This window comes from Nannobrachium achirus (genome assembly GCF_963921795.1).
Source record: "Nannobrachium achirus genome assembly, chromosome: 16".
NCBI classification, from domain to species: domain Eukaryota; kingdom Metazoa; phylum Chordata; class Actinopteri; order Myctophiformes; family Myctophidae; genus Nannobrachium; species Nannobrachium achirus.
This window is the reverse complement of record NC_137823.1, coordinates 29,450,294-29,474,607: the sequence shown is the minus strand read 5'-3', so window position 1 is coordinate 29,474,607 and position 24,314 is coordinate 29,450,294. Positions and strand designations below refer to the sequence as shown.

General features: G+C 41.7%; 1 pseudogene across 1 annotated transcript in view; it reads left to right on the top strand.

The window, feature by feature from the left end:
* LOC308300955 (complement C3-like) overlaps positions 1–24,314 on the top strand; it is a 46,697-nt pseudogene that overhangs the window by 3,449 nt on the left and 18,934 nt on the right. Inside the window, exons 6-17 of the transcript in view lie at positions 1,046–1,137; positions 2,500–2,587; positions 4,098–4,200; positions 4,618–4,738; positions 5,466–5,581; positions 6,362–6,508; positions 6,631–6,730; positions 21,803–21,897; positions 22,210–22,401; positions 22,578–22,733; positions 23,269–23,398; positions 24,007–24,081. The product of the transcript in view is annotated as a complement C3-like (transcript). The remainder of the gene's footprint in view (positions 1–1,045; positions 1,138–2,499; positions 2,588–4,097; positions 4,201–4,617; positions 4,739–5,465; positions 5,582–6,361; positions 6,509–6,630; positions 6,731–21,802; positions 21,898–22,209; positions 22,402–22,577; positions 22,734–23,268; positions 23,399–24,006; positions 24,082–24,314) is intronic.

The following is a 24,314-nucleotide window of genomic DNA, read 5'->3' as shown; positions in this document are numbered from 1 at the left end:
TCATTGAAAAAAATGCAGAACTTAACTCAACCTGAATGAGCCATCTCTACCATTTGGTTGAGGTGTGTTATGGCCAAAAATATCCACTTGAGGGTGCAGTGCCTTCACACACATAGACGTTCACACACCATGCTTTGCAAGTCAGCTGACACAGAGGAAGTCAGACACAACAAACTCACTCCTGACATCTGGGCTCTGTTTTGCAGTAATTTCAAAGATAGGATGATTTCTTTTACATATTATGATCTCAGAGATGTTACTGAATGAATATGTAACTTGATGCAATAAAAATAAATCTAATAATGGTCAAATATTTTTTTTTAAAAACATGCTCTACCAAAGGGTTGATGGTAAAGGTAGTGAAAGTAAAACTAAAGTATTAAAAACACCTGTTCACCTGATCAACACTAATTATCAAAGTTCAACATAATTCTCTAAAGTTCCCCATCTGTATTTTGTTTTGTCACTAATATGTCAAGAAAATTAAACAATAGTTTTGGCTTTATCCAATCTTCTGATATATGTCGCCTAAATACATACAAATTAGGCATTATTTGTGCATAATTATAATGCCCAATTTGCATATTTAAACATATAGTTTCAGAAAACTTTTAAACCCTATCATCACACTTTTACCATTAACATACATATCTACCTTTTGGTAGAGGCTTATATTTAACTGGTGGATATATTGTAAAAAATAAATAAATAAAAATGATTATTGTTATTATTGCCTAAAGGTAGCCTGGTTCCAGCCCATAGACCCGTCCACTCTCTGAGCTGAGTCTGAAATCAGGCTAGCCTAAAGGGAATAAGAAATGCAAAGACATAATTTCCACAGATCCACAGAATGAAAAAAACTAACTTTTTTAAATAAAACATGTCATACAATGGAAAAAAGAAAATATGTGTGACAATGGAAAAAAGAAAATATGTGTGATGTGGCGCTATATCCTTGTGTTGCAACTTTCTTTGGTTGACAATTTAATGTTTGTGTGTGTTTGTGTGCGTGCGTGCATGCGTGCGTGCGTGCGTGCGTGCGCAGAGATGGAGAGCGGAAGCCTTGGAAAGTGGTGGCCCAGTTCTTGAACAACCCTCAGGAGAGCTACTCAGCTGAATTTGAGGTCAAGGAATACGGTAAGAGTTTTTAAAGCACTGGCGTAAGAGGTAGGCCTACTCACGTTTTTTTACTTTTACTACTGTACGTAAAATTACTGCAATGTAGAAATACTCTGTTATAGGCTGCGGGCACACCAAAGTAGTAGGCAGGGCAAAGCGTGTAAAAACCTGATTAAAGGGTGCACCAAACTTTTCTCAATTGATTCTTATGTATTTTACCTGTATAATCCATTTCTGCAATATACATTTTTATAGTGCGCATAATTAATGAGATAATCTCACTAATTATGCACAATACAACAATATACTTTGCAGAAATGGATTCTACGGGAAGAATTACTTAAGGATCAACTGAGATAAGTGTGGTAAACCCTATTATAAATTTTTGATGAATTCTTTCCCGTTCTTTCTGCCCATGTGTCAAATTATTTGTAACATGGGTGGAAATGACAGGACAAACCCTATTTAAAAAATTATAAAAGGGTTTACCAAACTTTTCTCTGTTGATTCTTATGTATTTTTTCCTGTAGAATCCATTTCTGCAATATACATTTTTGTATTGTGCATCATTAATGAGTTAATTAGCATATTTGAAGCATATTTGACATATGAGGGGAAATAACACAAAAAACCTATAACAATTTGATAAAAGGGTTTAACAAACTTGTCTCAGTTGATCCTTATGTATTTTTCCCTGTAGAATCCATTTCTGCAATATACATTTTTGTATAAAAAATACATAAGAATCAATTGAGAAAAGTTTGATGCACCCTTTAATCAGGTTTTTACACGCTTTGCCCTGCCTATAGGTGGATTCCCCATTCCGCCAATGCATTTCAATGGGAATGGAGCGGTTTCCTGCCAGTAGAGGATTTCTGCAAAAAACGCTCCATTCTCATTGAAATGCAATGGCGGAATGGGGAATCCACCCTCATAGGTAGTTTGGTGTGACCGTACCCTTACTGGTCTGGTAATCAAAATGTACTTGAGTAAAAGTACAAAAGTATTGGTATCCAAATTTACTTAAAAAGTACAAAAAGTAGAAAGTACTCATTATGCAGAATGTCCTGTTTCACACATTTTCAAATGTATAAAATGTATAAGAATCTGTTGAAAATAGCAAATAGCAAGCTTGTAGATCGGCTATTCAAATGGCTTAAATGTATAGAGCTGATGTAATGAATGAATGTTTTGTAATCTAAATCTACAAAGTAACTAGTAACTGCGGTAGTTTTCAAATAATTGTAGTGGAGTAGAAGTACCGGTACAATATTTGCCTCTTCGATGTAGTGGAGTAGAAGGTACAGTAAATTAAAAGTTTTTGATACAGCAAAAAATGAATGAACTGACAACTGAATTTCACATCCCTGTCTCTAATAGTGCTTCCTAGTTTCGAAGTGAAACTGATCCCTGACAGCTCCTTCTTTTACGTGGACAGTGACCAACTATACGTTGACATCAGAGCTACGTACGTGAAATTGTTATTGTCTTTATATCGTGGAAATAGGAGAGACTGGGTTATGGTTGAGGTTTTGAAGGGACAGCGCAGGGTTGGGTATGTTGTAGCCCAGAAACATCCACCCCAACCTCAAAATGTGATTATTCCAACTGTAGGTCGCTACTTACTGTAGTAGGCCTAAGCCTCAATATGTTGCAAAATCACTCATTAATGTGTCTCTTTTTTGTCACTCTTCTGACCTGTTCTGACATCACCTCATCCCAGCTCAGCAGAAGGATAAAGGACATAGCCCCATTTATGGAGATCCCTAATGTCATCAATATCATCCAAGTTCAGCGGAAGGACATACTGTAGGACAGGGGTTCCCACTTCCCAAACTTTTTTGTCTCAGGGCACCCAATAAATATTTTTTTAATCCGAGGCACCCCTACATTATAATTTTCACTCCCAGCACCTTATATTTATAGCATATCGTCGCTGTCGGGTGGAAACCATGTATGTCCAAAACCCTTCGTTTTGTATTTATCGTCTATAAAATGTACTAAACTGAAAACAGCTGATCTACAAGCACACAACGCCTCACATCGCGAGGCGTTGTGTGCTTGTAGATTGGCTGTTTTCACTAGTTTTGTGCGACGGTCTTGTATGATGAAGCAGGGCAAAAGACCTACTACATTTGAAACTTGGAGATATGAGGTTTCTGCCCGACGGCTCTTATATTTTAGTGATTATGTTGCGAGGAAAACATTGAGATAATAGCCATTTTGGTTAGAACTGACTGAAAATAACTTTGTACTTCAAGTTAAAAATTTTACTAAATAATATTTTTTCAAGTCTCCAAATAAATTCCAAATATTATCAAATTATCTCGCGGCATCCCTGGACTGCTGTCACGGCACCCCAGGGTTCCCCGTCACCCACTTTGAAAACCCCTGCTGTAGGACATAGCCCCATATATGGAGAGCCCTGATGTCATCAATATTATCCCAGCTCAGCAGAAGGATATAGCTGACCTGTTCTGACATCACAATGATACAATGCTACCGGTATATCCCGTAGCGATATCCTTCTGCTGAGCTGGGATGAGGTGTCATGATGTCAGAACAGGTCGGTGCAAATTAATTGCCTTGGCCTCGTCATATCTGGGAATGCCCATATCGGAGGACGACGCCGCCCACCACACAGACAGAGAGCAGCGTCAGTGCATGACAAAGTGTCATTATTTATTTTAGGAGGCAGAGGGAAAGTTGATCCCATGCCTGAGAGCCAGTGCTCGCCCAGCAGTCTGCTGTCACCCAGGCGGATGCTTGCAAGCGCACCCATGGGTGTGCAACCTCACCCTAGGGCGTCCTTACCAAATTTACCCCCATTGAGTCCCCATTCCAGATGGGGACTCAAATGCATGTGGGTCCGCATCCGGAATCAATGGGAGTCTTAGAGTGCAACAAATACAACACAAATATTATTTGTTTGGTCTACACTATTGTGACCAATGTATTTTCTTTACCTGTGCTTTTAGGTATCTGTTTGGTCAAGAGGTGGACGGGACTGCCTACGTGGTGTTTGGAGTGGTTCACGAGGATCAAAAGAAGAGTTTTCCCCCATCTCTTCAGAGAGTGTCGGTTAGTTTAATATTTCAAATCCTGTACGTCTGTTTGTCAGCATATTGTTGAAATCCTCTGGTCCGTCTCTAATTCTCCGTTCTGTTTCATTTTGTCCTCTCTTGTTGATTTCATTTTTATTTTATTTTAATGCTATGTTTAAACTGTCTGGTGAAAGTTATCCAATTTCGATCTGCTCACATGTGGCAAAGAACTGGATAATATATGCATTATGAACATGTAAAGAAGAAGAAAAGCACTTAAAAAGCATTCAGTCTATGTCTATAGATGGGGTTATTAATATTCAAATGTCTATACTTCCAAGTCTATTATTTCTGGTCACACATACACACAAGTATATACAGTACATGTAAATACAATACATTACTCAAGTGACTGCCACATACGTAACTGTACATTTTGTATGCATGTTTTTAGGTGGTGAAAGGTGAAGGAAAGGCCATCTTGCTGAGGAGGCACATCACAGATGTTTTCCCCAACATCAATGATCTAGTGAAGAGCCACATATTTGTGTCTGTCAGTGTGCTGACAGAGAGTGGTAAGGAGAGAGAAAGAGAGGGTGGGGGGGGGGGGGGGGGGGGAGAGAGAGAGAGATAGAGAGAGAGCACACGTCCACGAGTGCGCGCACACATGCGTGCGTGTGCGTGTGTGTGTGTGTGTGTGTGTGTGTGTGCGTGTGTGTGTGTGTGTGTGTGTGTGTGTGTGGGTGTTGTCACTGTTGTGTACAGGGGTGTCACAAGGGGTAGGAAAGTTGGACTGAGTTACTAGGGCCCAAGGTGGTGGAGGGACCTTAATTATTTTGTACTTTAGTGCCACGCTGTGAGCTTGTATATCTGCTATTTTTGAAAAGTCGTGGAAAAAGTGTGCAAATCTTTGAATATAATGTATTTTTTAAGCGAACATTTGTAACTCAAATTCTGCTTCTGGGAGGGTCCCTGGAATGAAAAGGTTTGAGCTCCACTGACATCGAAACATATATATATATATATATATTTTTTAAACGTAGAAGGATTTGAAATATTCAAAGATTTTCATGATTTAAAAAAAACAGCAGATCTACAAGCTCGCAGCGCGGCACTCGGTGCCGCGCTGTGAGCTTGTATATCTGCTATTTTTCAATAGTTAAAGCACAGGGGCCCCACCGTGAATACTTGTACCCAGGGCCCAGAATTTGGTGCGACACCCCTGGTTGTGTATGTTTATGTTAAAGTTGTCATAGAGTGTGTGAAACTTGAAGACTGAACAGCATTTGCCTGCTCTTTCAGGCAGTGAAATGGTGGAGGCGCAGCTGAAAGGCATCCAGATAGTCACGTCTCCTTACACCATCAACTTCAAGAAGACACCAAAGTACTTCAAGCCGGGAATGTCCTTTGATGTTTCGGTAATAATAATTGCTCAGATTTAAAGCACTTTTCTAAGTATCCAAAGTCACTCTACATTATAAAAAAAATCTAAAAATAGGAAGGAATCAACTTTATTTAGACAAAACTAAATTCTCCCATATGCCCTCATGTGACACAACACTGCTGTTGGATCAATAGCTAGTATCTCCAGAAGGGAAACCTTTATGACACACACTGGCTTCTTTTGTAGTTTGGGACATCATCTCCCACAACCTCAAAACACGTCTGTGCCTTGCTGCAAAGGAAATAGCCTTAAATAGGTGGTTCTCAAACGTATTAATATTAATATGTATTTGTTCAGAGATCCCCATCTAAAAAGATTGTGTGCCACAGACCCCCATATGACATTTCTAAATAGGCTAATTTGTTATTCATAAAATTGGGTTAAAGCGGGTTAGGGTTCAATTTTCTGCTGGGGGACCCCCTAGAACGCTCCTCAAGGTACCCTGGTGGGCTCCGGCCCCCATTTTGAGAACCACTACATTTCATTACTTTGGAATCTGAGAACTTGATGCATGGCTTGAATGGTCTAACGTGACTCGGCCAGTTGATGGCAGCATTGAGTTCACAAGTTAAGTTTGTCAACTCAATACCACCACCATTTGGCAGAGTCTGGTATGGTCCAATCTGGCTATAGCCATCCTCAAAGAAAAAGGAAAAACTGCGCCCACTCTGTTTTCTTCCTTTTCATTTGATCAGATAATCTGTTCTCGAGAGATTACGAATGGTCAGCTCAGCTGTTTGTCACTGTACATTAGGTTGTGGTACTGAACCCTGACGACTCTCCGGCTGTGGGTGTGGATGTGCTGGTGGGTCCTGGGGACTTGCGTGGGCGAACGGCAGGCAATGGCATGGCCAAAGTCACTATCAACACAAAAGCAGGGGCCCAACACCTGGACATCACTGTAAGTCTCTCAATTGGGCATGTCTTTTTTCTTTTTTTTTTTCTTTTTTTTTACTTTCTTTTAGTATGTTACCAGATTCTCTCTCTTGAGGTTGAAGTGTGTGACTGTTTTTGTGATTCCAGGCAAAGACCGCTAATAAAGACATTCAAGAGGACAGGCAGGCATCAGCTGATTACAGAGCACTTCCGTATACTTCCAGGAGCAACAACTACCTCCACATAAGTAAAGAATCACACACGTGTGAACTGAGCGGTGGAGGCTGTGCTCCGCTAGCCTGGCATAGCCAGCCTATATACTAATGCAGCTAACTAACTGCAGTATATATACTGTATATCTCCACCTTGTTTAGCTGTGCAAGGCTAGTGCTCCGCTGGGTGAGTGGAGCAGCCCCGCAGGGGTTGAGGTATAAGGGTAAAATACATGCATTGCAAATAGTAGGTCCCCACAACAGTTAGGGTTAGGGTTAGGTTTAGGGATAGGGTTAGGGTTAGGGTTAGGGGTTAGGTTTAGGGATAGAGGTTAGGGTAAGGCCACAGGACTGGAAGTCTATGTACTGTCCCCACAAGTGATGTAAATATATAGTGTGTGTGTGTGTGTGTGTGTGTGTGTGTGTGTGTGTGTGTGTGTGTGTGTGTGTGTGTGTGTGTGTGTGTGTGTGTGTGTGTGTGTGTGTGTGTGTGTGTGTGTGCGTGCGTGCGTGCGTGCGTGCGTGCGTGCGTGTGTGTGTGTGTGTGTTTGTCTGAGTGTGCCTGGCCTGCTCAACAGCGCCCCTCCCTAAACGTGTGTGAGTGTGTTTGGTCAGTTTAGGTAATACCATGATACGCATCCACACCACCCACCCACCATCCATCCATCCACAAACTGACATACCCATTCAGAGGAGCGGCTCACCACCGCTCAAAAAGATAGATAACTAGAAGCAGTGCTCTTCCGAGCACAGGTCTCCACCAGGCCACACAAATCGGCCTGTTATAGCGCCACCATGAGGCTGATTTAAAAAATGTGGGGCAGAGGTTCTGAATTAGCATCCAGGGAGTGTGTGTGCTCAGTTTGGCAGCGATCGGGCCAACGGCGCCGGAGATTAGCTGGTAACAACCAGGCCACACAAATCGGCCTGTTATAGCGCCACCATGAGGCTGATTTGAAAAATGTGGGGCAGAGGTTCTAGATTGGCATCCAGGGAGTGTGTGTGCTCAGTTTGGCAGCGATCGGGCCAACGGTGACTGAGATTAGCTGCACACAAACTGCGAGGACACACGGACACACGGACGGACGGACGCACGGACGGACGGAGGGGAAAACATACTCTCCCTCAGCCTTCGGCTGGTGGAGACAATAATAATGATAAATATAGCTGCAAGCAGCGATAAAGTGGCCAAGGCATAAAAAGCAGGAAAGCAAAAAGGCATCAAGGGAAAGCAAAGAAGACATCAAAGAAAAACTAGAAGCAGTGTTCTTCCGAACAGGACTCCGGCAGGTCAGGTAGGTTTTTTTTTGGCCTAGTGGTGACTCTATAATAGGCCAAAGTGAAAAGGGTGCCACGCGTTCTTGGGCCTTTCATGGCAATCGTACGCTGCATGCGGGATTTGAGGCATTTTGTCTCAAAAATGGGTTTTGCTAAAGTTGACCCGCTGGTGGCGCTATAACAGGCCAATGTGAGAAGGGTGGCATCTGTTCCTTGGCCTAGTGGGAATGTGTGTGCAAAATCTCACACACATAGCAGGCTACGTTCATGATTTGAGACATTTTGTTCAAAAAGGAGCAATCCTGCAAACCTTGGAATTCAATGTTAGCCAATTAGATAGAATATGATATCTGACAAATCCGTCATGATTACATCACTGTAGAGATACTGTGTACTGATTTGTGTGATTTTCGGATAAAATCTGAAGGAGTAATATCGAAGAATGTGTTTTACATACTGTAAGTTGGCCTTCTGGTGGCGCTATAAATGGCAGATGTGAAAAATGCAGGGCACAGGTTTTTCCTTGGCCTCTGGGAAGTGTGCATACAAAGTTTTAAACGAATCGGTGGTTATAGGTAAAAGCACAAATTGGCCTCTACACAACATGTATGCAAAAGACTGTATGCCTATATAGAATCTTTGGTATGACACGACCAGGGTTTGAACCTGGATCTCCCAGTCTCAGGGCAGACACTCAAACCACTAGGCCACTGAGCTGGTACATGATGTTGTTGCAATCCTTGGAAATCACAACATAGGTGTAGACATGACAGTTTGTATTATAATGCTTGTTTCAGGATTTATGATGCAAAATACATTATTTAGTAATGGCGGATATTAAAATACGCATCAAGGGGGGTTGGGGGACATTTTTAGGAAGGCTCCATATCAGACATTGTTCAAGGAACCAAACTGTGAAGTGTACCAAATATCATGGTTTTACACTTATATAAACCCCAGGCGGGATTCGATCCAACGTCCTTCTGCATGAAAGGCATATGCCCTGACCACTACACTAGGCAGCCACAGATTCTGTTAGCCATGTTTGTTTAAAAAAAAAGTTCTATGTAGGCTGAGTGCCTTGATTTTATTGATTTCTTTTTTATATTTTGGAGGCTTGGGGTGAAATCAATCTGAGTAAATGTAATCTATTGTATGTATTTCTGACATTTTCGAGTGATCATATTTTCTTTTACTCAGACCAGAAAAAAAAACGGCTGTTAGAGAAGGGCTCATTTTAAACATGAACGTGAATTGGAGTTAGATCAGACGTGTCAACATTAAAGAGTTTGACATACGCACATGCCATGGGCATCCAGGATGTTATCATCAACTCAACCCGACGTGGGGTTTGAGCTCACAACCATCCGTATATCAGGCACAGGCACTGACCACTACACTACGGTAGTCACGCATAAAGGACCTGTCATTTTAAAAAAAAAGAAAAAAAAGAAAAAGTTTCATGCATACAAAGTTTTACACTAATCGGTGGTTATAGATAAAAGCACAAATTGGCCTCTACACAACATGTATGCAAAAGACTGTAGGCCTATATGCAACAGACATAAAAAAAACTGTGATACTATGCACCTGGACAGTTTGATGATGTACATAGTAAGCCTGGCTGAGCTATGAAGACCATATGAATCGGCCAGGCTATGAATCTCATAGGGCAGGACTCAGGAGCCTATCTCCTGTTTCTGTAGCGCAAGGTAACTTGTTGTACAAGTACACCCCCTGGTCATGACACTAGTATGTCGCAGGGAGTTACCCCCAATCCAACCCTAGATGTTGAGTTTCAAGCAGGGAGGAACTGGGTCCCATTTTCTAGAATCTTTGGTATGACGCGACCCGGGTTTGAACCCAGATCTCCCAGTCTCAGGGCAGACACTCAAACCACTAGACCACTGAGCTGGTACATGGTATCATTGCAATCCTTGGAAATCACAACATAGGTGTAGACATGACAGTTTGTATTATAATGCTTGTTTCAGGTTTCAGGATTTATGTCATGGTTTTATGCTTATACAAGCCCCAGGTGGGATTCGATCCAACGAGCTTCTGCATGTAAGGCATGTGCCCTGACCACTACACTAGGCAGCCACAGGATCTGTTAACCATGTTTGTTTAAAAAAAAAGTTCTATGTAGGCTGAGTGCCTTGATTTTATTGATTTCTTTTTTATATTTTGGAGGCTTGGGGTGAAATCAATCTGAGTAAATGTAATCTGAGTATTTCTGACATTTTCGAGTGATCATATTTTCTTTTACTCAAAACGGCCGGTAGAGAAGGGCTCATTTTAAACATGAACGTGATCTGGAGTTAGATCAGACGTGTCAACATTAAAGAGTTTGACATACGCACATGCCATGGGCATCCAGGATGTTAACATCAACTCTACCCAACGTGGGGTTCGAACTCACAACCATCCGAATATCAGGCACAGGCACTGACCACTACACTACGGCAGTCACACATAATGGACCTGTCATTTAAAAAAAAAAAGATAAGAAAAAAAAAAGTTTCATGTAATGTACTTGACGCCTTCTTTCAAAATGATATAGCGCCCCCCTTTGGCCAATTGGGGTAAGATTGGTTTCAGTGATATTTGGACTAACCCTCTATAGTAGTTCATCATGAAATTTTACTTTGCATGTATGTTTTAGAGGCAGAAGAATAATTTGCATAAGACTTGCAATGTTGATTGAATTATAAAAAAAGCATGTTTCAATAAAAAAAAAAACGATCTGACAGATCTTTAGATATTGGTCCAAAGTTCATGTAAAAAAAGTTCAGTGCACGTGACGCGAAAGTTCCGGAATAAAAGCGGGTTTAAGTGTTTTACAAACTGCTCAAAATTGCGGGAAATCTAAGGGCGGAGCTTACTTAACAAAGACACAGATGTCTTCCGCTTGAGTCAAGGCACGCGTGTAAGCAAGTTGCATGTCTTCAAACGAAACGAGGCATGACTTATGCCCCTTTAAAGTTTGAGTTTTCAAACGCTTCGTATAGCGCCCCCCTTTGGCCAATTGGAGTAAGATTGCTTTCAGTGATATTTGGACTAACCCTCTACATATTTGCCAAATGCTATGAACGTGTCACTTTGCATGTATGATTTAGAGGCAGAAGAATAATTTGCATAAAACTGCAACATTGAGTGAATTATTAAAAAATAATGTTTCGCTTTAAAGAAAATCCGGCCGCTGTGCGATGACCGTGTTGGTCCAAAGTTCATGTAAAAAAGGTTTCGCGCACGTTACGCGAAAATCCCAGGAGGAGATAGATTTTGACTGTTTTTCATATAATTCAAAATTGTGGGAGAGGTAAAGGTCAGAGGTCAAAAGTCAGAGCGTAAAAGTTGTTCGGCATGAGGAGACGCATACGTGTATACAGGTTTCATTGCTGTACCTGAAACAGGGCATGAGCTACACCAGTTCAAAGTTTGCACTTTCGAAGGCTTCCTACAGCGCCACCCTTTGGCCGATTGTTGCGAGCTTCGCGTTTTAGCCGTTTGGCATAGTCCTCTGCCATACTGCCATGAACGTGTCACTTTGCATGTATGATTTAGAGGCAGAAGAATAATTTGCATGAAACTGCATTATACGGTTAATTATTAAAAAATAATGTTTCGCTTTGAAGAAAATCCGGCCGCTGTGCGATGACCGTGTTGGTCCAAAGTTCATGTAAAAAAAGTTTCGCGCACGTTACGCGAAAATCCCAGGAGGAGATAGATTTTGACTGTTTTTCATATAATTCAAAATTGTGGGAGAGGTAAAGGTCAGAGGTCAAAAGTCAGAGCGTAAAAGTTGTTCGGCATGAGGAGACGCATAAGTGTATACAGGTTTCATTGCTGTACCTGAAACAGGGCATGAGCTACACCAGTTCAAAGTTTGCACTTTCGAAGGCTTCCTACAGCGCCACCCTTTGGCCGATTGTTGCGAGCTTCGCGTTTTAGCCGTTTGGCATAGTCCTCTGCCATACTGCCGAGTTTCGTAAAAAGCGACTGCACGGTCTAGCCGCTAGAGAAAAAGTGGCGGAATAATAATAATAATAGTGATGAAGTCCAATAACAATGAGTGGCCAAGGCATTGCCACTTCGTGGCCTTGGCCACTAATAATACTAAAAGAAAGAAAGCGAATATTCATACATTTCTTATCTACTTTTTATATATTCTTTTATATTTAGTGGCCAAGGCCACGAAGTGGCAAAAGCCTTGGCCACTCATTGTTATTGGACTTCATCACTATTATTATTAGTGGCCAAGGCCACGAAGTGGCAATGCCTTGGCCACTCATTGTTATTGGACTTCATCACTATTATTATTATTATTATTATTCCGCCACTTTTGCTCTAGCGGCTAGACCGTGCAGTCGCTTTTTACGAAACTCGGCAGTATGGCAGAGGACTATGCCAAACGGCTAAAACGCGAAGCTCGCAACAATCGGCCAAAGGGTGGCGCTGTAGGAAGCCTTCGAAAGTGCAAACTTTGAACTGGTGTAGCTCATGCCCTGTTTCAGGTACAGCAATGAAACCTGTATACACTTATGCGTCTCCTCATGCCGAACAACTTTTACGCTCTGACTTTTGACCTCTGACCTTTACCTCTCCCACAATTTTGAATTATATGAAAAACAGTAAAAATCTATCTCCTCCTGGGATTTTCGCGTAACGTGCGCAAAACTTTTTTTACATGAACTTTGGACCAACACGGTCATCGCACAGCGGCCGGATTTTCTTTAAAGCGAAACATTATTTTTTAATAATTAACCGTATAATGCAGTTTCATGCAAATTATTCTTCTGCCTCTAAATCATACATGCAAAGTGACACGTTCATGGCAGTATGGCAGAGGACTATGCCAAACGGCTAAAACGCGAAGCTCGCAACAATCGGCCAAAGGGTGGCGCTGTAGGAAGCCTTCGAAAGTGCAAACTTTGAACTGGTGTAGCTCATGCCCTGTTTCAGGTACAGCAATGAAACCTGTATACACGTATGCGTCTCCTCATGCCGAACAACTTTTACGCTCTGACTTTTGACCTCTGACCTTTACCTCTCCCACAATTTTGAATTATATGAAAAACAGTCAAAATCTATCTCCTCCTGGGATTTTCGCGTAACGTGCGCAAAACTTTTTTTACATGAACTTTGGACCAACACGGTCATCCCACAGCGGCCGGATTTTCTTTAAAGCGAAACATTATTTTTTAATAATTCACTCAATGTTGCAGTTTTATGCAAATTATTCTTCTGCCTCTAAATCATACATGCAAAGTGACACGTTCATGGCATTTGGCAAATATGTCGAGGGTTAGTCCAAATATCACTGAAAGCAATCTTACTCCAATTGGCCAAAGGGGGGCGCTATACGAAGCGTTTGAAAACTCAAACTTTAAAGGGGCATAAGTCATGCCTCGTTTTGTTTGAAGACATGCAACTTGCTTACACGCGTGCCTTGACTCAAGCTGAAGACATCTGTGTCTTTGTTAAGTAAGCTCCGCCCTTCGATTTTCCGCCTTTTGGAGCAGTTCGTAAAACACTTAAACCATCTTTTATTCCGGAACTTTCGCGTCACGTGCACAGAACTTTTTTTACATGAACTTTGGACCAATATCTAAAGATCTGTCAGATCGGATTTTTTAAAAATTGAAACATGCTTTTTTAATAATTCTATCAACATTGCAAGTTTTATGCAAATTATTCTTCTGCTTCTAAAACAAACATTTAAAGTAATATTTTCTCACTGTGCAGAGCTGTGCATAGCTCACATGGTAAGGCCTTTGTCTATCATTCCAGAAGTCCCCTGTTCAAGCCTTACCTCATGCATTTAAAATACATTTTACAACATTTTGCCGTGAAAACCCTGGTACTGCAACTGAACATGGCAACCCGACCAAACATGGCAACCTTCTTAAGCAAGGGTATAAATAGTGGTTGAGTTGAGGCCACTCCCCCCCTCTCAGATTGTTTGAAGCCGCATGGTGCTGGTGGTTGCTGCTACTCACTGCTACATTATGCAGCAGCTGCAGGTCTGTACACTGTTCATTATTCCAACAACTATTCCAATTTCTAACAGTTTCATTCATTATACTTACCCATACTATAATTTGTCTTTTAGATTTACCTCACCTGAACATACCTACCTGATCCACTCGATACACTGGCTGTGTATGATGGAGGAACAATGTGTCACTTGGTAAGCTGACCATGTGCTCTGAAATGTTATGTTGTTTTTGGTTTTGGTATCTAAATGTTAAACGATTTCTTTTGGAATGTAATGCTTGTATGTTAGCTGCAACGTTGATTATTGAATTGATGTATTTTGAGTTTAATGCCAATGCCTAGTTGGGGAGATTAATGGAATTATTTTGTTTCAAGCCTGTAGTGCAGCAGATTATTTGAATTTGTTGTTTTTCTATTCATTTGGCCTTTTTCTTTGATCCAGGCCAGGTTTATTGCCTAGAACTGAATCTGAAAGATGGCGAGCCTGCAGAAAGACTGACACAATCCTGTCTGACCTATGGTTATGGGTAGGAAAAAGCAGCCGCAGTGACACTCATTCCTAGTTTGATTTGATTTTGAAGTAATGACTTTGAGTTTCTTTATAAAGTAATGATGTTTGAGTGCATTCATTTATTCGTTTATTGTTTCAAACCATGCAGGGGAAGCTCAGCCTCACACCTGAACCCCATCTGACAATCAGCTGACAATCAGTACCAGCTCCCAGATTGCTTCATTGAAGCCAAAGAACGGCAGTGTAAGTGGGTTCATTATTCTGAATTGTGTGGAACGGGCAGATTGAACACCTCTTCTCTAACTTGTGGCTCAACTGTAATTATTCTGAAGCTCACCTCATTTCTCTCTCCCTCCCCCACCTAGGCTGGCTGGGTTCCAACACCCCCCAATTGGAATCCATAGTCTGCTCTGCCCACAGGACGGCAGCCCCATGTGAGCGCCTAAAGTTCCAAGTTTTGACCCCCAGCCGCCTTCCCCTCAACGTTTTTCAATAAAAACAATTTAAGTTTAGTTAAGTCTGACTCTGCTAGCCACTTACAGAAAATAATGCTGCCAAATATTTTGCAATTGCAAATCCTTTGTGTAAATAAACTGAAATTCATACTATTGCATGACTATTTCTTTATCATGTTTCACAAGCATCTGGGTCTACAATGCCAGGGGTGTAAAAGTAACTGAGTACATTTACTCAAATACTATCCTTAGTATAATTTTGAGGTATTTTATACTTCACTTGTATAGTCTTACTTCTAGGCTACTCCAGTAAATGCTCATGCGTTGCATTGCATTGTGAGCTTGTAGATCTGCTATTTTCAAAAAAATTCAAGTTGATGCCAATACCTTCGTACTTTTATTCAGTATTACTATTTATCTCTATATATTCATGTTATTCCTGGCACCGCCCCTGTTATCCTGTTCATATCCTGAAAAAGGCGGGGGCTGAAAAAGCTGTCCTGAAAAACATCATTTGATTTCCTGTTGTCCTTGCATTAAAGTGTCAGTAGTTGGGTTCTGGGTTGCCATGTCTGCTTATAATAAGCAATTTGTGTCTCGTTAAGATTTTTATTTATCCAGCCCCCACCATGCAGTTGTACAGTGAAACCCAAAATTCAAAAATGGCAAAAATAAACTTTGCCAAAAATCTAAAAATGAAGAACTCGGGAACGGGAACAAAAGGCAAAACTCAAGAAAAAGGCAAAAATAACAAACACTGCACTAGGCTATGGGGCCCTTGCAACTCTCACTGAGATTTGTTCATCTCGCTCTGCAGCTATAGACAGAAAATCACACAAATCAGTACACAGTATCTCTACAGTGATGTGATCATGACGGATTTGTCCGATATCATATTCTATCTAATTGGCTAAAATTGAATTCCAAGGTTTGCAGGATTGCTCCTTTTTGAACAAATTGTCTCAAACGCAGCCTGCTATGTGTGTGAGATTTTGCACACACATTCCCACTAGGCCAAGGAACAGATGCCACCCTTCTCACATTGGCCTGTTATAGAGTCACCAGTGGGCCAAAAAAAACACCTGACCTGTTCGGAAGAACACTGCTTCTAGTTTCTCTTTGATGTCTTCTTTGCTTTCCCTTGATGCTTTTGCCTTGGCCACTTTATCGCTGCTTGCAGCTATATTTATTATTATTATTCCGCCACTTTTTCTCTAGCGGCTAGACCGTGCAGTCGCTTTTTACGAAACTCGGCAGTATGGCAGAGGACTATGCCAAACGGCTAAAACGCGAAGCTCGCAACAATCTGCCAAAGGGTGGCGCTGTAGGAAGCCTTTGAAAAATGCCAACTTTGAACTGGTGTAGCTCATGCCCTGTTTCAGGTACAGCAATGAAACCTGTATACAATTATGCGTCTCCTCATGCCGAACAACTTTTACGCTCTGACTTTTGACCTCTGACCTTTACCTCTCCCACAATTTTGAATTATATGAAAAACAGTCAAAATCTATCTCCTCCTGGGATTTTCGCGTAACGTGCGCGAAACTTTTTTTACATGAACTTTGGACCAATGTGGTCATCGCACAGCGGCCGGATTTCTTTTAAAGCGAAACATTATTTTTTAATAATTCACTGTATAATGCAGTTTCATGCAAATTATTCTTCTGCCTCTAAATCATACTTGCAAAGTGACACGTTCATGGCATTTGGCAAATATGTAGAGGGTTAGTACAAATATCACTGAAAGCAATCTTACTCCAATTGGCCAAAGGGGGGCGCTATACGAAGCGTTTGAAAACTCAAACTTTAAAGGGGCATAAGTCATGCCTCGTTTCGTTTGAAGACATGCAACTTGCTTACACGCGTGCCTTGACTCAAGCGGAAGACATCTGTGTCTTTGTTAAGTAAGCTCCACCCTTAGATTTTCCGCCATTTTGAGCAGTTTGTAAAACACTTAAACCCGCTTTTATTCCGGAACTTTCGCGTCACGTGCACGGAACTTTTTTTACATGAACTTTGGACCAATATCTAAAGATCTGTCGGATCGGATTTTTTTTAAATTGAAACATGCTTTTTTAATAATTCAATCAACATTGCAAGTTTTATGCAAATTATTCTTCTGCCTCTAAAACATAGATGCAAAGTCACATTTTCATGATGAAATACTGTAGAGGGTAAGTCCAAATATCACTGAAACCAAAAAGAATCATATTTGAACTGGGGACCCCCCACCCTGACGTGAGTAGGGGTTTCCCATGATCTGGGCCTTAGGCTAGATGCAGAATAGAGCTGGGACGTTCGCGAACGAATCGAATCTTTTGAACGGCTCTTTGAAGTGAACGATGGGATCCGGTTTGCGCAGTAGAGAGCCGTTCATTTGGGGGGAGACCCCCTCCCCCCAATTCAACATCTCCTTGCTACTCCACTGAGTACTGACTGAGTACAGTGAGTGAGTGAGAGAGAGAGAACAAGTGGAGGAGCGAGTTCATTGTTGCCTGCTTGTTTTTTTTAGGTGTTTTATGAATAACAAAAGTCAAGGTAGCTTAATTTACACACACATTTTATGAAAAGGGTAAATACTAAATTGTGATCTCAACTGTCAGCAGAGGAATGTGGTGCCACCTTGTGGATTCATGTTTAAACAAATTCTTCTTAAAAATATATAAATATACAAGGAGCCAAATGAGCCAGTCTTTTGAACGGCTCTTTTTAGTGAGCCAGATCGATGGTACTGTCTCACTTCAAAGAGCCATAAATCCCACCTCTAATGCAGAATAGACCCAAACACAGCTGCCCAGCAATTTGCAATCAAACCACACCCAGTATAAAGCCAGACTTTCTGCAGTAATTTGCTCAGTGTGGTCCACAACACTGGAGGTGTTACAGGCAGCAGGTATGTACTCTTTATTTATTTCAACAACTATTCCAATTTCTGACAGTTTAATTCATTAATTATTTATACTTACCCATGCAATAATTTGACTTTTAGATACCATACCTACCTGATCCACTCGCTACACTGGCTGTGTGAATGAGGAACATTGTGACTTGGTGAGTGACCATGTGCTCTGTAATGTTATGTTGTTTTTGGTTTTGGGATCTAAATGTTAAACAATTTCTTTTGGAATGTAATGCTTGTATGTTAGCTGCAATGTTGATTATTGAATTGATGTATTTTGAGTTTAATGCCAATGCCTAGTTGGGCAGATTAATGGAATTATTTTGTTTCAAGCCTGTAGTGCAGCAGATTATTTGAATTTGTTGTTTTTCTATTCATTTGGCCTTTTTCTTTGATCCAGGCCAGGTTTATTCCCTAGAACTGAATCTGAAAGATGGCGAGCCTGCAGAAAGACTGACACAATCCTGTCTGACCTATGGGTAGGAAAAAGCAGCCGCAGTGACACTCATTCCTATTTTGATTTTGAAGTAATGACTTTGAGTTTCTTTATAAAGTAATGATGTTTGAGTGCATTCATTTATTCATTGTTTCAAACCATGCAGGGGAAGCTCAGCCTCACACCTGAAGCCCATCTGACAATCAGCTGACAATCAGTACCAGCTCCCAGATTGCTTCATTGGAGCCAAAGAAAGGCAGTGTAAGTGGGTTCATTATTCTGAACTGTGTGGAACGGGCAGATTGAACACCTCTTCTCTACCTTGTGGCTCAACTGTAATTATTCTGAAGTTCACCTCATTTCTCTCTCCCTCCCCCACCTAGGCTGGCTGGGTTCCAACACCCCCCAATTGGAATCCATAGTCTGCTCTGCCCACAGGACAGCAGCCCCATGTGAGCCCCTAAAGTTCCAAGTTTTGACCCCCAGCCGCCTTCCCCTCAACGTTTTTCAATAAAAACAATTTAACTTTAGTTAAGTCTGACTCTGCTAGCCACTTACAGAAAATAATGCTGCTATAATATTTTGCAATTGCAAATCCTTTGTGTAAATAAACTGAAATTCATACTATTGCATGACTATTTCTTTATCATGTTTCACAAGCATCTGGGTCTACAATGCCAGTGGTGTAAAAGTAACTGATTACATTTACTCAAATACTATCCTTAGTATAATTTTGAGGTATTTTATACTTCACTTGTATAGTCTTACTTCTAGGCTACTCCAGTAAATGCTCATGCATTGCATTGTGAGCTTGTAGATCTGCTATTTTCAAAAAATGTCAAGTTGATGCCAATACCTTTGTACTTTTATTCAGTATTTACACTGAACAGAGGCCACCCTTCTCACATTGGCCTGTTATAGCGCCACCAGCGGGTACATTTTTGCAAAACACATTTTTGGAACAAAATGCTTCAAATCCTGCATGCAGCGTCCGATTGCCGTGAAAGGCCCAAGAACACGTGGCACCCTTTTCACTTTGGCCTATTATAGAGTCACCACTAGGCCAAAAAAAAAACCTGCCAGAGTCCTGTTCGGTCCTGTTTTTCTTTGATATTCTTCTTTGCTTTCCCTTGATGCCTTATTGCTTTCCTGCTTTTTATGCCTTGGACACTTTATCGCTGCTTGCAGCTATATTTTATTATTATTATTGTCTCCACCAGCCGAAGGCTGAGGGAGAGTATGTTTTCCCCTCCGTCCGTCCGTGCGTCCGTGCGTCCGTCCGTGTGTCCGTGTGTCCGTGTGTCCTCGCAGTTTGTGTGCAGCTAATCTCAGTCGCCGTTGGCCCGATCGCTGCCAAACTGAGCACACACACTCCCTGGATGCCAATCTAGAACCTCTGCCCCACATTTTTCAAATCAGCCTCATGGTGGCGCTATAACAGGCCGATTTGTGTGGCCTGGTTGTTACCAGCTAATCTCCGGCGCCGTTGGCCCGATCGCTGCCAAACTGAGCACACACACTCCCTGGATGCTAATTCAGAACCTCTGCCCCACATTTTTTAAATCAGCCTCATGGTGGCGCTATAACAGGCCGATTTGTGTGGCCTGGTGGAGACCTGTGCTCGGAAGAGCACTGCTTCTAGTTACTACTCTGATTGTTTAAAAAAAAAAAAAAAAAACTCTTATATGATACACTGTCAAACAAGACCTTTCTTTTTTGTCTCCACCAGCCGAAGGCATGGGGGAGAGTATGTTTTCCCCTCCGTCCGTCCGTCCGTCCGTCCGTCCGTGTGTCCGTGTGTCCGTGTGTCGGTGCGTGCGTCCTCGCAGTTTGTGTGCAGCTAATCTCAGTCGCCGTTGGCCCGGTCGCTGCCAAAGTGAGCACACACATTCCCTGGATGCCAATCTAGAACCTCTGCCCTAAATTTTTCAAATGGGCCTTTTCTAGCGCCACCTAGTGGCCGATGTTCGCAAAACACATTTCTGTGCACTACTCTTACAGATTTTGTCCAAAAATCCTACAAATCGGTAGGCAGTATCTCAACAGTCATGTGATCGACACGGATCTGTCCGATTTTGCATATTCCATCCTGATTGGCTAAGATTGGCTTCCAAAGTTTGTAGGATTGAGCCGTTTTGGACAAAATGCCTCAAATCACAAACGCAAAGTGCAATTATCATGAAATCGCGCACACACGTTCCCACTAGGCCGAGGAAGAAATACCACTTAAATCTTTTTTAATCAGCCTCATGGTGGCGCTATAACAGGCTGATTTGTGGTTTTACCTATAACTCCACCGATCAGTTTCAAACTTTGTAAGCGCACTCCCTAGAGGCTAAGGATAAACCTTTACCCTGCGTTTTTCACATCAGCCTTTTATAGCGCCACCTTTGGGCCGACTTATGTAAAACACATTTTTGGATATTACTCCTTGAGATTTTATCCAAAAATCACGCAAATCGGTACACAGTATCTCTATAGTCATGTGATCAAGTCCGATCCGTCTGTATTTCATATTCCATCCTGATTGGCTAATATTGGCTTCCAAAGCTTGCAGGATTGCTCCGTTTTTGAACAAAATGCCTCAAATCATCAACGCAGCTTGCGATTACAGTGAAATTTGCCACACATATTCCCACTAGGTCAAGGAACAAATGCTACCTTTTTCACATTGGCCTGTTATAGCGCCACCAGCAGGTAGACTTTAGCAAAACTCATTTTTGGAACACAATGCTTCAAATCATGCATGCAGCATCAGATTGCCATGAAAGATCTAAGGTGAAGAACATATGCCACCCTTTTTACATTGGCCTATTATACAGTAGCACCACCAGGACGCACGGCCTGGTGGAGACCTGTGCTCGGAAGAGCACTGCTTCTAGTTTAAATATGCGTTACATGTCTTGTGTCATAACAATAAAAACTATGTCTCCCCCCCCCCCCACAAAAAAGGGTCTATGTTCCCCAGGTTCTATGTTCCTCACCCAACCTCCCCTAAAAAAGGTTCCATGTTCCCTGATCAACCAAAAAAAAAAGGATCTGTTCCCCACCCCAAAAAAATATGTTCCCAACTCAAATGCAGGAAATGGTGGAACATCTGGGTACTAAGAACATGTGGGCAATCCTAATTTAGGTGCCCAATCATCCGGTTGTCCAGGTTTCCACATGTCCCTAGTGCCCAGATGTCTCCACCCCTAAGTGCCTACTCGTCCAGGTGCCCACTCATCCAAATGCCCACATGCCCAGTCATAACAATATGGTGCCCAGATGTCCCTAGTGCACCTCTGTCCCACTACTATTCGTAATTTCTCCCCATTATGTTCCATTGTGTATGTTTAGAGTGTTTAATAATAATAATAATGAATAATTAGGACCTTTTTGGGGTAAGCAGGGAACATAGAACCATTTTTGTGTGGGTAAGTGGGGAACATAGAACCTGGGGAACATTTTTGTCAATTTGTTTAAGCGGAAAAACAAAGCAGCAATTGTTCTACATTAAATCCTGTTATTGTTGCTAATATTTTTCAGTGGTGGACTCATCTGAACTGAAATTAGGAGACAGTCTGAAAGTCAACGTGATCCTTCCCAAGCATGCAGCTGCAAACCAAGACATCACATACCTAGTGAGTTAAGCTGCGTGCATTTACTTGTTTACTGTATCTGCTACTCCACTGGTTCTCAACCTTTTCTGGTTCAGGGCCCACTAGAAATCTTGAAATTGTTTGCAGCCCATCTGACCACTTAACAGGGCAGCCTGTTAAAATGTTGTGCCGTGATGTATTCCTGCTTGGATCAATGGCAGTTCCAACCTTTCGGTATAACAATGAAAACTCGTTTTTCAAGGTTTATAGACGGGGTACCACTTGCAATATCCTCATGGCCCACCACAGGTTGAGAGAACCACTGGAATAATGTGTTTTCTTTCCTGACTTCAGATCCTGAGCAGAGGCCAGTTAATCAAGAAAGAACGTTTCGAGAGAAAAGGCCATGACTTGGTGACTCTGACATGGCCCATTACCAAGGATATGCTACCCTCATTCCGCATCATAGCCTATTACCACATTGGGACCAATGAGGTGGTGTCAGACTCCGTTTGGATGGATGTAAAGGATACCTGCATGGGTTCGGTGAGAAACACATGCACACGCACGCACGCGCGCACACACACACACACACACACACACACACACACACACACACACACACACACACACACACACACACACACACACACACACACACACACACACACACACACACACACACACTACACCTCCCCCACTGTCCTTCTCTTTCATTGCAGTTGAAGCTAGAATCAGTCACAAAGGTGCCATCGTTCCTGCCTCGTAAAACGTTGGTTCTGAAGGTGGAAGGAGACCCAGAGGCCGTGGTGGGACTGGTAGCTGTGGACAAGGGTGTCTACGCCCTCAACAACAAACATCGTCTCACCCAGAAAAAGGTATTTTGGGTCCGTTCCGTTTCGAACAAAATTCCTCAAATCATGGACACAGAGTGCCATTTCCGTGACATTTTGCACACACATTCCCACTAGGCCGAGGAAGAAATGCCACTTGCTCTTGTCATTTCATATTTTGTTGTTTACATGTTTCATGTTCTATTAATGTTTGTATTGTGTTATACATAGGTAGAGGCCTTGTATAAGCCCTTCAGGCTTCTTGCCTCCTCTTGTCACCTTGCTTTTTATATTAGGTTTACTGTTTTTTGTACTCTTTTATAGTGTGCTAAATAAATCAAATCAAATCAAGCTGCCACAGACTTTGGTTAGGTCTTACCATAACCATTGTGTACACAATGGCCTTAATTTGCTTCCTCAGTACAGCACAACATTGTTACTTCTAATGTACGTAGTTGCAATTTATTTTATTAAAATTCTAGTGTATGGGGATAAATCCCTTTTTTGTTTAATTAATAAAACAAACGTTACATATGATGTGTTGTGCTGAATTGCTGTTTTGTGTTTGTGTGTGCATCAGGTGTGGGACCTAGTGGAGAAGTATGATACTGGCTGTACAGCAGGTGGGGGAAAAGACAGTATGGGTGTGTTCCATGATGCTGGGCTCTTGTTTGTGACCAGCGCTGAGGTCGGGACTCCATACAGGCAAGGTAAGGGCACTTATCCTCATCCGCGCCTCCATTTATACTTAAATCATTATTTAGACATGACATCTGGAATGGAATGGAATGGATGGAAACTGTGGGTTGGGGTAGAGGAAGTCATGATAATGCAGTTGAAAGTGCAGATTGATTTGAAAAGTATGACGGTATGGCGGTATGGCTCTTTCAAGCTCTAGTCTAGTGGGAAGCTCTAGCGCCACCCTCAGGTGAAAATATAAGCAAGACTTAGCCTAACTGCTCCTCACATCAACCACACCTACAATGGATACTTTTCTTTGTTGTTTTCGTAGGTGTTTTCATATTGACGTTATAGGGCTGTATTTATTTGTGAGTTGAGCATATGTATGGCCATATAGTGGGGTTATGGTTTGTGTGATAAATTAGATTACCTGGTGTCAACTGGTAAAGAATAACCAACAAAAATGTGTGATCAAAACAAAATAAATCACATTGACGTTATTTGTTTGAGGTTGATACATTGATACATTCGACCCACACACACTTGTCTTACTGTATATAAGTATAAAACAGTCTATATATTGGCTTTCATTCCATTGCATTCTTTCTTATTGTCTGCTTTTGTTTCGTATTTCCAGAATTAAAGTGTCCAGGCAGTGGCATTGCGAGAAGGAAACGAGCCACAACCATAACGGATCTTAGGAGAACCCTGGGTAACTATTAGATGACCCAGGACTCTAAGGTTCCTCCAGTTTTCACTCTTATACTTTAATAGTCTCACCTTCCCTATCTTTTCTGTCTTTTTTTTGTTGTTGTTTTTTTTTGTATGTAATTTAAAGCCCTACTTCATCATACAAAAGTGTCGCAGTGTTTTAACGATAACAAAAAAGGAAGATCTGGACATACAAGGTTTCCACCCGACAACAACAATATCGATATGTAAGCT